A 14,135-nucleotide genomic window follows, 5' to 3' on the forward strand; every position below is an offset into this window, starting at 1 on the left:
AAGAACTTGGAGATAAGTTTACACTTAGAGTATTCAACTCTAAATCCCTCCTATAATGGATTACAACAGAGATGCAAAATGTGGCCATTTAAGCATGAAGACATCCGGGTCACCTAAGACCTCAGTATCATCCGCTAAAGAAAAAGCATGTCCATAAGTAGGCAGCCTTAGCTCCTGGTGGTGGTGTTGGTGGTTACTCAGCCTTGGAGGAATGGAAAAGGGAGTCATAGAGGCAAATTCTGTCAGGACCAGCCCAGCTCTCATCAGGGAAGGAGTCATACCTGCGTCCATTGGTTAAGCCATGTCCATGGTGGAGGTGGACACCTGTGTTAAGTCTGACACCATCGTGGCTCCCGTTTCATGCTCACCAAGCCTGTTGGGTAGACCTGTCTACAGGGAAATAACGTACTGGTTATATGAACTCAAGTATTCTTGTTCCCATATGTGGTAGGCAGAATAATGTCTCCACCCCCAAAGACATAGGGTGTCCTAATTCTTAGAACCTGTGACTGTTATGTTAAATGGAAAATGCAAATTAAGGTTGCAGATGGCATTAATGTTGCTAATCAGCTGATCTTAGAATAGGGAGGTTATCCTGGATTATCTGGGTGGGCCGCATGTAATCACGAGGGTCCTTAAAAGTGGAAGAGGGAAGCAGTAGCAGCAGCGTGAGGTCAGAGTGATGTGAGATGTGAGAAGGATTCAGCCAGTGTTTCTGGCTTTGCAGATGGAGGAAGAGGGCAGCAAGCCAAGGAATGCAGCCACCTCTAGGAGCTGGAAAAGGCAAGGGAACAGATTCTTAGAGCCTCCACGGGAACGCAGCCTTCTGACAGTTTGATTTTAGCCCAGTGAGACGGCTGCCAGGCTTCTGGCCTACTGAACTGTAGGATAATAAATTTCTGTTGTTTTAAGCCACTAAATTTGTGGTGATTTGTTACAGCAGCAAGAGGAAACGAATACACCATGGCAGTGATTTCTCAACGTAAATGAATAAATTGATTTATGTTTCCGTTTCAGGGTATGTGGTTTAAACTCTCCACGGACTGACAAAATCATGTTTCTGACTCTGCAAAGCTAAGAAGACTCTGCTCCTGGAAGGCCTCTCCACTGACAGACTGTAAGATTAATTTCCATATTTTGAGAACGTCTATATGTGTTGAGTGCTTTTGGTATATTTCCTAGAATTCTCTCTACAGCCCTGTGAGCTAGGTATGCTTATGCCCATTTTATAGATAAGATAACTGTGGTTCAGGCTGGACCAAACAACCTCAAATCATCTGGATTTACACCCCATGTGGGTATCTCTAACACGCATACCTCACCGCAGTGCTGTTCTAGAGAAGCTCCATCCCTTGGAGAACCATCCATCTGGTCACACCTCATGAGAAGACGAGCTGGGCAGAAGCAGGACGGCAAGCGTCCTCGTCTTCATGCTCAGCTGGGGCTCTTACCATTCTGTAGGGAGAAGGGGCTGGATTGAACCCCACACACATTCTGTTATTTGCAAAGTGCTGCCTATCAACTTCTGAACACTTTCTGTACGTTAACTGTTTTACAAACTGTATACAGTTCATCACACTGTGTGTTCTGCTATTCTCAGTTATTATTACTATTATTTTTGTCTTAAGGATTTCTGAGTGAAAGAACTCCCTTAGGTAACCTGAGCCAGATATATTTACCCTGAACCAGGTGTGTTTCACCCGAACGAAGGGTAGGCATCCGACAAAAGGTCAGAGAAAGCAGCCTCGGAGCCCACCATCCTGCATAGCCGAGGGTCTCCTTTTTCTACATACACCTCTTGGTGGAATGCTCATCGATATAAAATCAGTGCCAGCAAACCCTCCTGGTTTCTCCTGTGCCTCCAGGAACGTGATTGGTCTACAGAACAGAGTTGAGAACAGATGTTGTTTGATCACAGTTGCTCCAGTGGGTCTACATGACATGGAACATGTGACTGCCGCTCCCCGAGCCCCCTGACTCACTTGGTCCAAGAGGGGACTTGCCCTGAGCGTTGGGGCGATGTGCCCGAAGTCCTGCAACTACAAAGTGGCAGGGCTGGGATTCACACCCAGACTCCAGGCTCCAGCATTGCCCTTCCCACTGTATCGCCGCCTCTGCTTTCCCCACGGCGCTCAGCCTGGTGCCTGGCGTGGATGAAGAGCCCCGAGGAGCTTCCTGAATGAAGCTGAGCCTGTACGTGAGGGGGGGAAGCGTGACTTCCCCTCCTTGTCTGCCAGGGGTTTTGCTGGGTGACTGTAGGAATCGCTCGGCTGGCTTTCATCATCTACCAATTGGGGGTATTCACCTCTGGAAGTCATTCCGTCACTTGTGGTCTCAAGTCACTCCAGAGGTAGCTTCCTGGGGCCTTGCAGCTTTACTCCGAATTTTCCATACAAATAAGCACGTAAGTGGAGAAGCCCCTGATTCCAGCCAAACCTCAGATTGCTGCTCTCTTTCCCAAAGGAAAGAGAGGAAATACGTCTCGCGCTGCAGCCGGGCTGCCCGAGCGAGTCAAGAGCTGGGAGGCACTGATCGCTTTGGGACCGGCATCTGCCTCGATTTCATCTTTTCATTTTTCCGCTGGGCTTGAGGAGACCGGGGCCTTAGTATTATCATGCGCCTCAGCAGAGATCTCATCCTTCCCACCTTTCCCACCTACGGTAGGCCCAGCGAATTCAGTTCAGCCCCAGAAGCACTGATTGTGTGCCCATCACACCCGAGACCTGAGTGGGGCAGAAGGAACACAGAGATGAGTGAGGGACGCCTTCTCCAGGGAGGACACACTCTGGCCGGTGACCAGCCGAGGAGGGGCTGGCACAAGCAGAAGTGTCTGTCCTGCCGTGCGGCTGGGGAACTCACGGGGGGGCACCCGTGTCAGGTGCTTCCCTGTGTTACCTGCATCCTTGCTGTTCCCCCAGCTGCACAGACAGGAATCCAGGCTCGGAGGCAGCGGCCAGAGCATGGGAGGTGGCAGGTTCCTGAGGACCCGGCTTCCAACCCAGTCCCCGCCACTCCCTATGGCAGTGACCTTGGGCGCTTTCCCCAGCTTCTCTGAGCCTCGGCTTGGTCATCTGTAAATGCAGAGGTACAGGGCCATGGGGCTCAGTGAGAACGCGAGGTTGGAAAGTTCAGTGCAGCATCCTTAGCGCTCCTGGAGGTCAGATAGCTCCTTGGGGGCGAGCTCAGATGCTGCCTCCCCTCCGGCTGTCTGCTCGGTTCAAGAAGAGCTGGGCTCCATCGCCCCAGAGGAAATGCCTGCGTGGATCCCACAGGCATGGGTTTAGTGGCCTTGTTCTTCATTGTTAGCCTCCCCAGAAGGACGTGTGCCCTGCCTGCCTGGCGGGCGTGGAAATGGTGGATGAGAGGGGACGGCAGACCGGCCCGATGGGCCTCCCCGCAGGAAGGAGCCTGGCCCTGAGGACAGCCACCCACACAGCTGTGGCTGCACAGCCTTCCAACCTCCGACCCAGACCTCCACTCCCTTTGCCCGCCTTGGGAGGAGGTGGTTGGAAAGCTCATTTGCGGGGACTGCAGGATGCTGTGTGGCTGGGTTTGGTGAAGGTGGCGAGGGGCCTACGTGGGGGCCGGGTTTGGTGAAGGTGGTGAGGGGCCTGCGTGGGGGTGTATCTATGGATCCCAGTGGCTTCATTTCCTTCCTCGTTTCTCTCATTTTATTTTCTTCCAGCAGCGGCTCTCTTTTTGCTGCTTCTGAGAAGACCCTCGGGAGAGTCTGGCTCAGGGTCTTCCTCGCAAATGCACGTCTGGCTCAGGGCTGCTTTGATGGATAGAGGGCAGTTGGCCTTGGAAACCGGCTGCAATATTGGCAGTTCCGTGGGACATCCATTACATGCCTCCTGGAGAGAGCTTTTCCGGGGGGCCTCGCGTCGGACTGACGCTGCTCACGAGGGGGTGGGGAAGCAGAAATAACCTAAAAGGAAAGGCATCTATTTTAACGTTTTCGCAGAGCCGCGTCTCCTGCATATGGGTCCAGCCCACTCTCGTGAAGCAGCTCCTTTTGGGAAACAGGGGACTTGCAAACGGCTTGTTAAAGCTAAGGAAACGAAGAGGAGATGAAACAGAAGCGTGTGTAAGCAGAACCCAGCGCCTTCAGCTGGATTGGCAGGCCCCCGAATCCAAAAACCCTTGGTTTTCATTGGAGACCAGAGAGACCTCACTTATTCTCATGGGATGGAAAGTGCCGGGTAGCCGGGAAGAAGGGGGCACCGTCACCCCCGCTGCCCTCTCTGAGTTGACAGCTTTGCTAGTGAGACATACACAAAAAAGCCCTCTTGGTATAAGAGAGCAAGTAGGCCTAATAATAACAGCTAACATGCTTGCTGTATGTCGTTGCTTTAAAAGCATTAAGTAATTTAAGTTCACCAAAACCTTGCGATGCAGATATTATGATTATCCTCTCCATTTTACAGATGAGAAAACAGAGGCACAGGGCAGTGAGGTAACTTGTCCAAGGTCATCTCTAGTAAGCAGAGGAGCTGGAATCAAATCCATGCTCTCTAGAACCCATGCTTCTGTTCCTTACTCCTCCTCGTTTCTGCCTCTTGCTCACCTTGGGGAGTCCAGGCAACTCCGAGAGCTTTACGTGGTGCATTTGATGGCTCTTAAATCCCAGATCCCTGTTTGGTCGGCTTGTACTTTTCTCCGGATTCACTTCTTTTTTTTTTTTTTTTATAAATTTATTTATTTATTTTTCGCTGCGTTGGGTCTTCGTTGCCGCGCGCGGGCTTTCTCTAGTTCTGGCGAGCAGGGGCTACTCTTCGTTGCGGTGCGCGGGCTTCTCATTGCGGTGGCTTCTCTTGTTGTGGAGCACGGGCTCTAGGCACATAGGCTTCAGTAGTTGTGGCTCGTGGGCTATAGAGCACAGGCTCAGTAGTTGTGACACACGGGCTTAGTTGCTCCACGGCATGTGGGATCCTCCCAGACCAGGGATTGAACCCGTGTCCCATACACTGGCAAGCGGATTCTTTTTATTTCTTTTTTTAAAAAATAAATTTGTTTGTTTGTTTGCTTGTTTATTTATGGCCACGTTGGGCCTTCATTGCTGCACGCGGGCTTTCTCTAGTTGCGGTGAGCAGAGGCTACTCTTCGTTGCGGAGCACGGGCTCTAGGTGCGTGGGCTTCAGTAGTTGCAGCACGAGGGCTCAGTAGTTGTGGCTCTTGGGCTCTAGAGCACAGGCTCAGTAGTTGTGGCACACGAACTTAGTTGCTCTGCGGCATGTGGGATCTTCCCGGACCGGGGCTTGAACCTGTGTCCCCTGCACTGGCAGGTGGATTCTTAACCACTGTGCCACCAGGGAAGCCCTTTTGTTTAAAATTTATAAATTGAAGTATAGCTGATTTACAGTATCACTTAAGTTTCAGGTGCATAGCACAGCAATTCAGTTATACATACATATATGTGTGTGTGTGTAACTTTTTCAGATTCTTTTCCCTTATAGGGGTCCACATAATATTGAGTATAGTTCCCTGTGCTATACAGTATGTCCTTGTTGGTTATATGTTTTGTGCATAGTAGTGCATATATGTTAACCCCAAATTCCTAATTTATCCCTCCCCCCACCCCCCTTCCCCTTTGGTAACCAGGAGTTTGTTTTCTGTGTCAGCAGAGACTCACTTCTTCTTGAACCTTGGCCTTCTTCCTCTTGTGTGGCTCTCCTCGCTGTGGTCGAAGGGCAGAGTCTGGAGTCAGCAGGGTGCAGGCTGGGAAAGCAGAGGGTCTGGTCCGGGGGCAGTTGTAGTCTTCGTCTCAGGAGCATCTGCCTGGCACATAGGAGCTTGCTCTGAGCCGGGCTCTGTGCTGGGCGCTGGGGATACACCTGGCCTTCTGGATCTTGCCATCTACTTGATGAATCAGACAATAAACGAATCAACATATAGAACCCCGGGTGGACGCTATACAGCGCATTACAACTGGCTCACGTGTTCAAGAGTGATGGGTGTCTGTTTCGAGTTGGATGACCGGATGAGGTCTCTCAGAGAAGTGACACTGAAACTGAGATCCTAATGTCGAAATGGAGCCAGCCGTGGGGCAATTAGAAGGAGGGGTGTTCCAAGGGGAGGAAGCTGCATGGCTCAGGGCCCCACTGTGAGGGCAGGATGGGTGTGTGTGGACAGATGCTGTGTCGCAGGAGCGTGGCAGGTGAGGAGTGCGGCAGAGATAAGGTAGGGGAAGAGGCTGGGACGCAGGGCTTCGTAGGTCACGGTGAGGCGCTACGATTTCATTTAAGTGCGTTAGAAAGCCACAGAGGCTGTGAGAGCGGGAGGGACAGGATCGCATGAAATGCTGCCGTTTTGCTGACACCAGCCCCTCTGCTGTGGTGCATGCGTCAGCCTCAGAGGCCAGTAGTGCGGCCTCATGGTTAGAGCTCTGGTCATGGAACGAGAACAGCCATTCCATTCATCCTCTTGTTCTTCATCCAGCAAGCGTCCTTGGGCACCGACCACGGCCCCACACTTTGCTTGGCACCGATGATACAAAGTGGGCTGGGGCGCATCCCCGGCCTCCAGCAGTTCCTGCTGTAGGGACACAAGGAGAGTATTGGCCCAGCACTGGTCAGCAGAGGTTGAAAGTCAGCTTCCCCGAAGGGTACAGGACAAAGGTAAACGAGCCTCTGGTCTTTTATGTGATGCACCTGAGACAAATTGGAAAATAAGAGTAATTTTCTGACTGTTAAGAAATCTTAATTAAAATAACACGAATAGGGCTTCCCTGGTGGCGCAGTGGTTGAGGGTCCGCCTGTCGATGCAGGGGACACGGGTTCGTGCCCCGGTCCGGGAAGATCCCACATGCCGCGGAGCGGCTGGGCCCGTGAGCCATGGCCGCTGAGCCTGCGCGTCCGGAGCCTGTGCTCCGCAACGGGTGAGGCCACATCAGTGAGAGGCCCGCGTACCGCAAAAAAAAAAAAAAATAACACGAATACAATCCAATGGAATAAATATTAACGGAACCACTAAGTTTGTCTGGTTATGGGGACTCAGAGAGAAGGTGGTCCTGGAAGATGGGGAGGAGAAAGGGTTGGGGGAATCTGGGCAGAGGGAACAGGGTGCTTGGCCTGGGTGTTCTGGACCCTCTTACTAGGAGCGTCGGGGGAAGGAAGGGAGCATGACGAGGTCAAACTTGGAAAAAAATCCTCTGTCATCTCTCCTTACAAATGTTACAGCCTCACACTTCAGTCAACACCCTTTCACGCGCAGGGACACTAGCAATACTCAGAAGTAGCGAAGTTCCCAGCAGCTAGAAACTTACAAGACCTTGCTGACAACTGGTAGAGAAAAACCAAAACCAAAACCAAAACCAACTTTCTTCCCCTAAATCCCAATGCATGTTATAGTGCCCTCCGGTGGCTCAAAGTGAAATAACACTCCCACAGGTCCCAAACAAAACGCTCCATTGTTCTCTACTGTTTACTAAGTAACCAACCTATTTATTGTGCTTCACTCCGTGTACCTACCATTCACAGACCCGGCAAATGTTGTCTTTTCCATGATGTTCTCCTATATTTCCATCCGCAAGTAACTTCTGCCTACTCAGTCCTTATTACTCATCCACGCATTTTTCACTTATCTTTTGAGAAACTACTATTATATGCTGGGCTTTTCAGCTTCTGCCTTGAATTCGAGGTACCTGTGAGTATTCCCCTGTCTTCCCAGGCACACCAGGAGCTTCTGGAAGGTGGAGAATCAGACTGAGTCCCTCTGTGTTTGATAGAGGGGAAGAACATTAATTAGAACCAAACCAAATGTGGCCACTTGTACCTGCAAGAGGGATGTGGGAGACACAATTCCCGCAAAAAGGGACGTACAGTTCTTTTTTTCCCTATGTTTAATTAAAAAATTTTTAAATTGAAGTACAGTTGATTGGCAATGCTGTGTTAGTTTCAGGTGTACAGCAAAGTAATTCAGTTATATATAGAGCATTATATGCATATATATGTGTTCTTTTTCAGATTCTTTTCCATTATAGGAAAAGAATTATAGGTTACTACATAACCATAGTTCCCTGTGAAATACAGTAGGTCTTTGTCATTTATCTGTTTTATATATGGTAGTGTGTAGGGACATACGTTTCTTTTTTTTTTTTTTGCGGTACACGGGCCTCTCACTGTTGTGGCCTCTCCCGTTGCGGAGCACAGGCTCCAGACGCGCAGGCTCAGCGGCCATGGCTCACGGGCCCAGCCGCTCCGCGGCATGTGGGATCTTCCCGGACCGGGGCACGAACCCACGTCCCCTGCATCAGCAGGCAGACTCTCAACCACTGCGCCACCAGGGAAGCCCGGACATACGTTTCTATTCTGACCTTTTTCCTTTGCTGAGCTTTGCTGGAGAAGAAGCAATTGTCGCGACTGCTGCTGATGCAGGGCCAGCTAATGTACTGAGTGCTTGGGAGACCTGAGTGATTAACCTTTGTCCACCTCAGTTTATTCCTCTGTCCAGTGGAGATGACGGTACCTCTTTCATAGACAGCTCTGTGAGCGTTAGCTGAGTTTCTGCACGTGATGTGGTTAAGAGCTGCTCTGCTATTGCCCAGAATGGGACTGGTTCGTGGGAATACAATAGAATAATGACAGCCTTCTCGGTCTGCTGTGAAGATGACATTTGATAATGCCTGTAAAGTCCTAGAACATGGCCTGACATCATGAGATACAGTCAGCCCAGAGAGGCATCCATCCACCCGAACGGGTGATTTGAATATACAGACTCTGGAAAAACGCGTTTGGAGACATTTGTGGTTAACTGAACACAGGCTGGCTATTAGATGACACTGGGAAAGAGAAAAGTGGTCCCTGACATCCAGGAGCTGGCCTGATGCTCTCAGCCTGGCCTGGCTGTTGTCATCTATTCTGTCTGTTTTTTGTGGCTACTGAAGTCTCTGTTTGCTTAGCTTAGTTGTGTGCTCATAACTGGACAGTTATTTCCTGAAATGCCGGGTCCATCCAGTAAGTCACCCAGACTATGCCAAAGGGCTTTGTGTGTGCGTGTGCTACCTGCCTTCAACACCCATTCACACAGGTAACAAGTCTGCCTTGGCCTTCACTTCCTGCTTGCACAAAACCACGAGGGCAGCCGGAGGGGTGTGCTCAGGGCCTTCCCGGGGCTTTCCTGAGCCTGAGCACAGCCCTGTGCGCACGTGTGACCTTCTAGGTTCCTAGGAGTTGTGTCACAACTTTCCAAAGCCACCTATGAACATCTCACTCCCCTGTTTGGTCAGCTGGTTGCTTCCCCAACCCTCCTTGGGCAGCTGTCACGTGGAACATTTGCCATGAAGTGTTTCCCAGAAATGTCCCTGGAAAAAGTCTCTTCCCACTTGGTGAGCTCTGAGTCAGGTCAAATAAAGATAGGCCGTGAAAGTGGAGACTTCCAGCAAACAGCCAGACAGGTCCTGGAGTGACCATGCTTGGAGAAGGGGGCTTTGGAGGGGCTTCAGTCCACCCTGCCCCCCTCCACAGGCTGCTGGTTTCCACTGTGACTTAGGGCTGTGGTTTTCAAGCCAGTTGTGAAGCTGGAGAGGAAGGATGGGAACACGGCAAGTGAAGACGCCACATGGCTCACTTTTTTTCAAAAGAACGGACTTAGCCTTTTTTTCTGAAACAACTGTTTCCCAGATTGTTGCGTTTACGGAGGAGCGGATTTTTGAAGGGCCTCACTCCACCTCATCCCCACTGACGTCATCCTCCCAAGCCATTTTTAGGAAGAACTAATCTAAGTCATTTGCATTGTGCTGGTGCAATCACTCCTTTCTTCTCTCCTCACATATTCAAACATTCTGCAAGAAAGCCCCACGCCTTCCGCAAGTACGTTTCTCTGTACAAGTCAAGAGGAAGGGTCTAGGGCTATATCTGGGGCAAGAGGATTTAAAACAGGGACAAAAGGGCTTCCCTGGTGGCGCAGTGGTTGGGAGTCTGCCTTCCGATGCAGGGGACGCGGGTTCGTGCCCTGGTCTGGGAGGATCCCACATGCCGCGGAGCAACTAGGCCCGTGAGCCACAATTACTAAGCCTGCGCATCTGGAGCCTGTGCTCCGCAGCAAGGATCCAGAGGTCGTCCAAAAGACGTCATGGATTCTTTTCACCTCTTTGTTCTGCTTGTCTCCTGATTTTATTCTCTGTCTCTTTCCCTGTGGGTCAGGCTAGAGAGCTTTTGGCAGCCCTGGGCTCACAGCTTCCCAGTTTAGGCCCCTCATAAACAGAGGTCTCTTCTATCTGCAGATGAATCCCAGGGAAGACTGACCGGCCCTCCTTGGGCTGGACCCCATCTCCGAGCCAGTAATGGAGGCTTTATCAGCCCGGGTCACATGACTACCCTGTTCCTCACCATGACCAGGAGCTCACAGGACCACACAGGAGAGGCGGAGGCCCCAGGAGCCAGTGACATAGGTTTAACCAGCCCAATGCTCTACTTCAGTCCTCCGCCACGCCACCCTACCCACACATCCCCCCATTTCAGTTACTGGCACCACCATCTGGTTGTTCAGACCTCTTGAGATCCCTTCTGCTTTCAGACCTAATCCAGCAGGGAATCCTCCACTGGCCCCTCCCCCATCCACCCCGCCCCCTCTCCCTTAGAGGCTCCTGTCAGCGCCCAGCCTGCCCCCGCCTCTCTTTGCCCTCTCTTGTCTATTCTCAAGATGGTAGTTACAGTTTTCCTGTAAACAGTGAGTCGGGCACGTCACTACTCCCATTAGGCCACGTGGAGCGAGCGCCAGAGCCCTAACAGGTCCCAGGTCCCACCCACCTGGCCGTTCCCCTCCCATCTCATATCTGCTCGCTCTGCCACTCACCACGCCCCTCCAGCCACACTGGCCTCCCTGCGATTTCTCAGAACTTGGCACCAGCTGTTTCATTCACCAGGAACCCCTCCTCCCCAATCCTTCATCGGACACCAGCACTCAGTGGGGTTTTCCTGCTCATCCCTGGTAAAACTGCAACCCTCGCTGGTGTGTGATCCTCCGTTACTGGGTTCTATTTCCCCCATGGCACTTGTACTGTCCAAAAATATGAAATCGTTCACTTCTTTACTATTTTTTTTTAAAGCAATATCTCTATCCTGCTAGGTATTAGCTCCACAGGGCAGGGATTTCTGCCTGTTTTGTTTCTTGCTCTATCTCCAGAATTTAAACGGTACGACATTCATGGTAGCCCTTAGTAAGTATTTGTTGGATGAATGAATGGATCAGAATAAAGGGGGTGAGAATGTGGGCTGGGCAAAATCATCCCACCCACCGCAGTGTATTCCCGTCCCCACCAGACTCTGCCCCTCGACAGCAAAAACTCGTCCCATCATCGTTTATTTTTTAGGGGCCAGAAGATTCTCACAGGTATAACGGATGCCAGCTTGAGGACACCTTCTTTGAGGAAGAAGCTTATGACTGGTGCTTGGAGCAGAAGAACAAAGAAAGGAAGTCAGACTCCAATTCAGTGGACATTGACAGAGCACCTACTGGGAGAGGCTCTATGTTTGGTCTCCCATCCTTATCACCTCCTGTCCATCCTTCTTGGTAGAGGACTTTTGACCCCAGCTCCATCCTTATGCGTGTTGTTGGGATAATACAGAGTCAACTTAATAATTCATATTGAAGTGATTAATTCAGGACTATGATGTGTCAGGGAGCTAGGGACTAGGATGCAGGGGTGCACAGGGCAGGTGGTCTCAGTTCTCATGGATTTTCAGTCTAGTGGGGAGACAAGTAAACATGGACTTAGGGTGCAGTGTAGGTTCTATGTGCTGCTAACAGTCAGAGAAGTCTTCCTGGACGGAGTGTCATTTCAGCTGGGTCCTTAGCAATGAGTGGAAGTTAATTAAGAGAAGAGGTGGCGGGACTTCCCTGGTGGCACAGTGGTTAAGAATCTGCCTGCCAATGCAGGGGACATGGGTTTGTTCCCTGGTCCGGGAGGATCCCACATGCCACAGAGCAACTAAGCCTGTGTGCCACAACTACTGAGCCTGCGCTCTAGAGCCCATGAGCCACAGCTACTGAAGGCTGCGTGCCTAGAGCCCGTGCTCTGCAACAAAGAGAAGCCACTGCAATGAGAAGCCCACGCACCATAATGAAGAGTAGGCCCTGCTCACCGCAACTAGAGAAAGCCTGTGTGCAGCAATGAAGACCCAACGCAGCCAAAAATAAATTAAAAAAAAAAAAAAAAAAAAGAAGAGGTGGAGAGTAAGAGGACAAGCATTCTAGGCAGAAGGAACAGAAGATGCAAAGGGCTGAAGGTAAGAGAGAGAAAAGATATACAGCCCCCATTATTTGCTTAAAATCCTTCAGTGGCTCCCCATGGCCTCACAGTTTGATTCAAATCCCTGAGCTCACTCCCAAGAGGAAGAAAGGAGGGAACTGAACTATGAATACCCAGTCATTTCCGTGTAATTTACCAACCAGGAAGTTCTCCACCTCTGTCCTCTCACCCTTTGGCAGATTTCCTCCAGAACCCTCCAGCCAGTGCCTTCCTGCTGTCATCTTTTCTATTCGCTTATCTTCTGCAGAGAGTGGCATGAAGAGGGCACACACCCATCTCACCCAAACAACCATTTCAGGGATAGTGGGGTCCAGATGCAAACTGAGTCAGAACCAGAAGAGATACGACACTTCTCCTAATGAAGACAACACAAGTATGTCATGTACAGCCCAGGGAATATAGGCAATATTTCATAATGACTTTAAATTGAGGGCTTCCCTGGTGGCGCAGTGGTAAAGAAACTGCCTGCCAATGCAGGGGACATGGGTTCAAGCTCTGGGCCAGGAAGATCCCACATGCCACGGAGCAGCTAAGCTCGTGCACCATAGCTACTGAGCCCGTATGCCACAACTACTGAAGCCCGGGTGCCAAGAGCCCATGCTCCGCAAAGAGAGAAGCCACTGCAATGACAAGCCTGCACACTGCAACGAAGAGCAGCCCCGGCTCTCTGCAACTAGGGAAAAGCTGGCGCGCAGCAACGAAGACCCAACGCAGCCAAAACTAAATAAATAAATAGAGTATAATCCATAAAAAATATCAAATCACTAAGTTGTACACTTGAAACTAATACTGTAAATCAGTGATACTTCAATTAAATAAACAACAAAATAAATAAATATTTAAATAAAACTATAAGAGATTTTGTTGTTGCTTCTGTAAAGATGGCATCTTGATAGTACTTTTGGTAGCAAGGACAACCTCATGAGGACAACCGCTGACGTCTTTTCCTGGAGCAGTCGGGCTCCTCATTCCCAGCCCATTCCAGAATAGGGTGTTGGGCCTACCTTAGCACGGGCACCACCGTCACGATTGCTTTTATTATTATTTTTTTAATATAAATTTATTTATTTAATTAATTATTTTTGGGCTGCGTTGGGTCTTTGTTGCTGCGCACGGGCTTTCTCTAGTTGCAGCGAGTGGGGGTTACTCTTCGTTGTGGTGTGCGGGCTTCTCATTGTGGTGGCTTCTCTCGTTGTGGAGCATGGGCTCTAGGCATGTGGGCTCAGTAGTTGTGGTACGTAGGCTCAGTAATTGTGGCTCGCGGGCTCTAGGGAGCAGGCTCAGTAGTTGTGGCGCACGGGCTTAGTTGCTCCGCGGCATGTGGGAATCTTCCTGGACCAGGGCTCGAACCCATGTCCCCTGCATCGGCAGGCGGATTCTTAACCACTGCGCCACCAGGGAAGCCCTATTATTATTATTATTTTGCTATTATCATTTGGTGGCAGTTCGCTACCAAAAGTACTATCAAGATATCTTTAGAGAAGCAACAACAAAATCTCTTCTAGTTTTATTTAAATATTTATTTGGTTGTTTATTTAATTGAACTATCACTGATTTACAATATTAGTTTCAAGTGTACAACTTAGTGATTTGATATTTTTTATACATTATACTCAATTTAAAGTTATTACACAATATTGGCTATATTTCCTGGGCTGTACATGACATCCTTGTGTCTTTTGTGTTTCATGTTTATTTGTTTGAACATCTTAATCCCCTTCCCCTATCCTGCTCCTCTTGCCACTCCTCTCCCCATTGGTAACCACTAATTTGTCCTCTGTATCTGTGAGTCTCTTTTTGTTTTGTTATAGTTTTAAAATGACAGCTTTCTCAGTCTGTCTCTCTCTATTCCTTCCTCCCCTCCACCCACTTCATTTCTTTTTTT

General features: G+C 50.0%; 1 long non-coding RNA gene across 1 annotated transcript in view; it reads left to right on the forward strand.

Moving 5' to 3' along the window:
• LOC115863263 (uncharacterized) overlaps window positions 1–14,135 on the forward strand; it is a 444,238-nt gene that overhangs the window by 46,725 nt on the left and 383,378 nt on the right. Inside the window, exon 3 of the long non-coding RNA XR_009559441.1 lies at window positions 1,018–1,117. This is a non-coding gene — a long non-coding RNA (uncharacterized lncRNA). The remainder of the gene's footprint in view (window positions 1–1,017; window positions 1,118–14,135) is intronic.

The sequence above is a fragment of the Globicephala melas genome, chromosome 17, assembly GCF_963455315.2.
Source record: "Globicephala melas chromosome 17, mGloMel1.2, whole genome shotgun sequence".
Lineage (NCBI taxonomy): Eukaryota > Metazoa > Chordata > Mammalia > Artiodactyla > Delphinidae > Globicephala > Globicephala melas.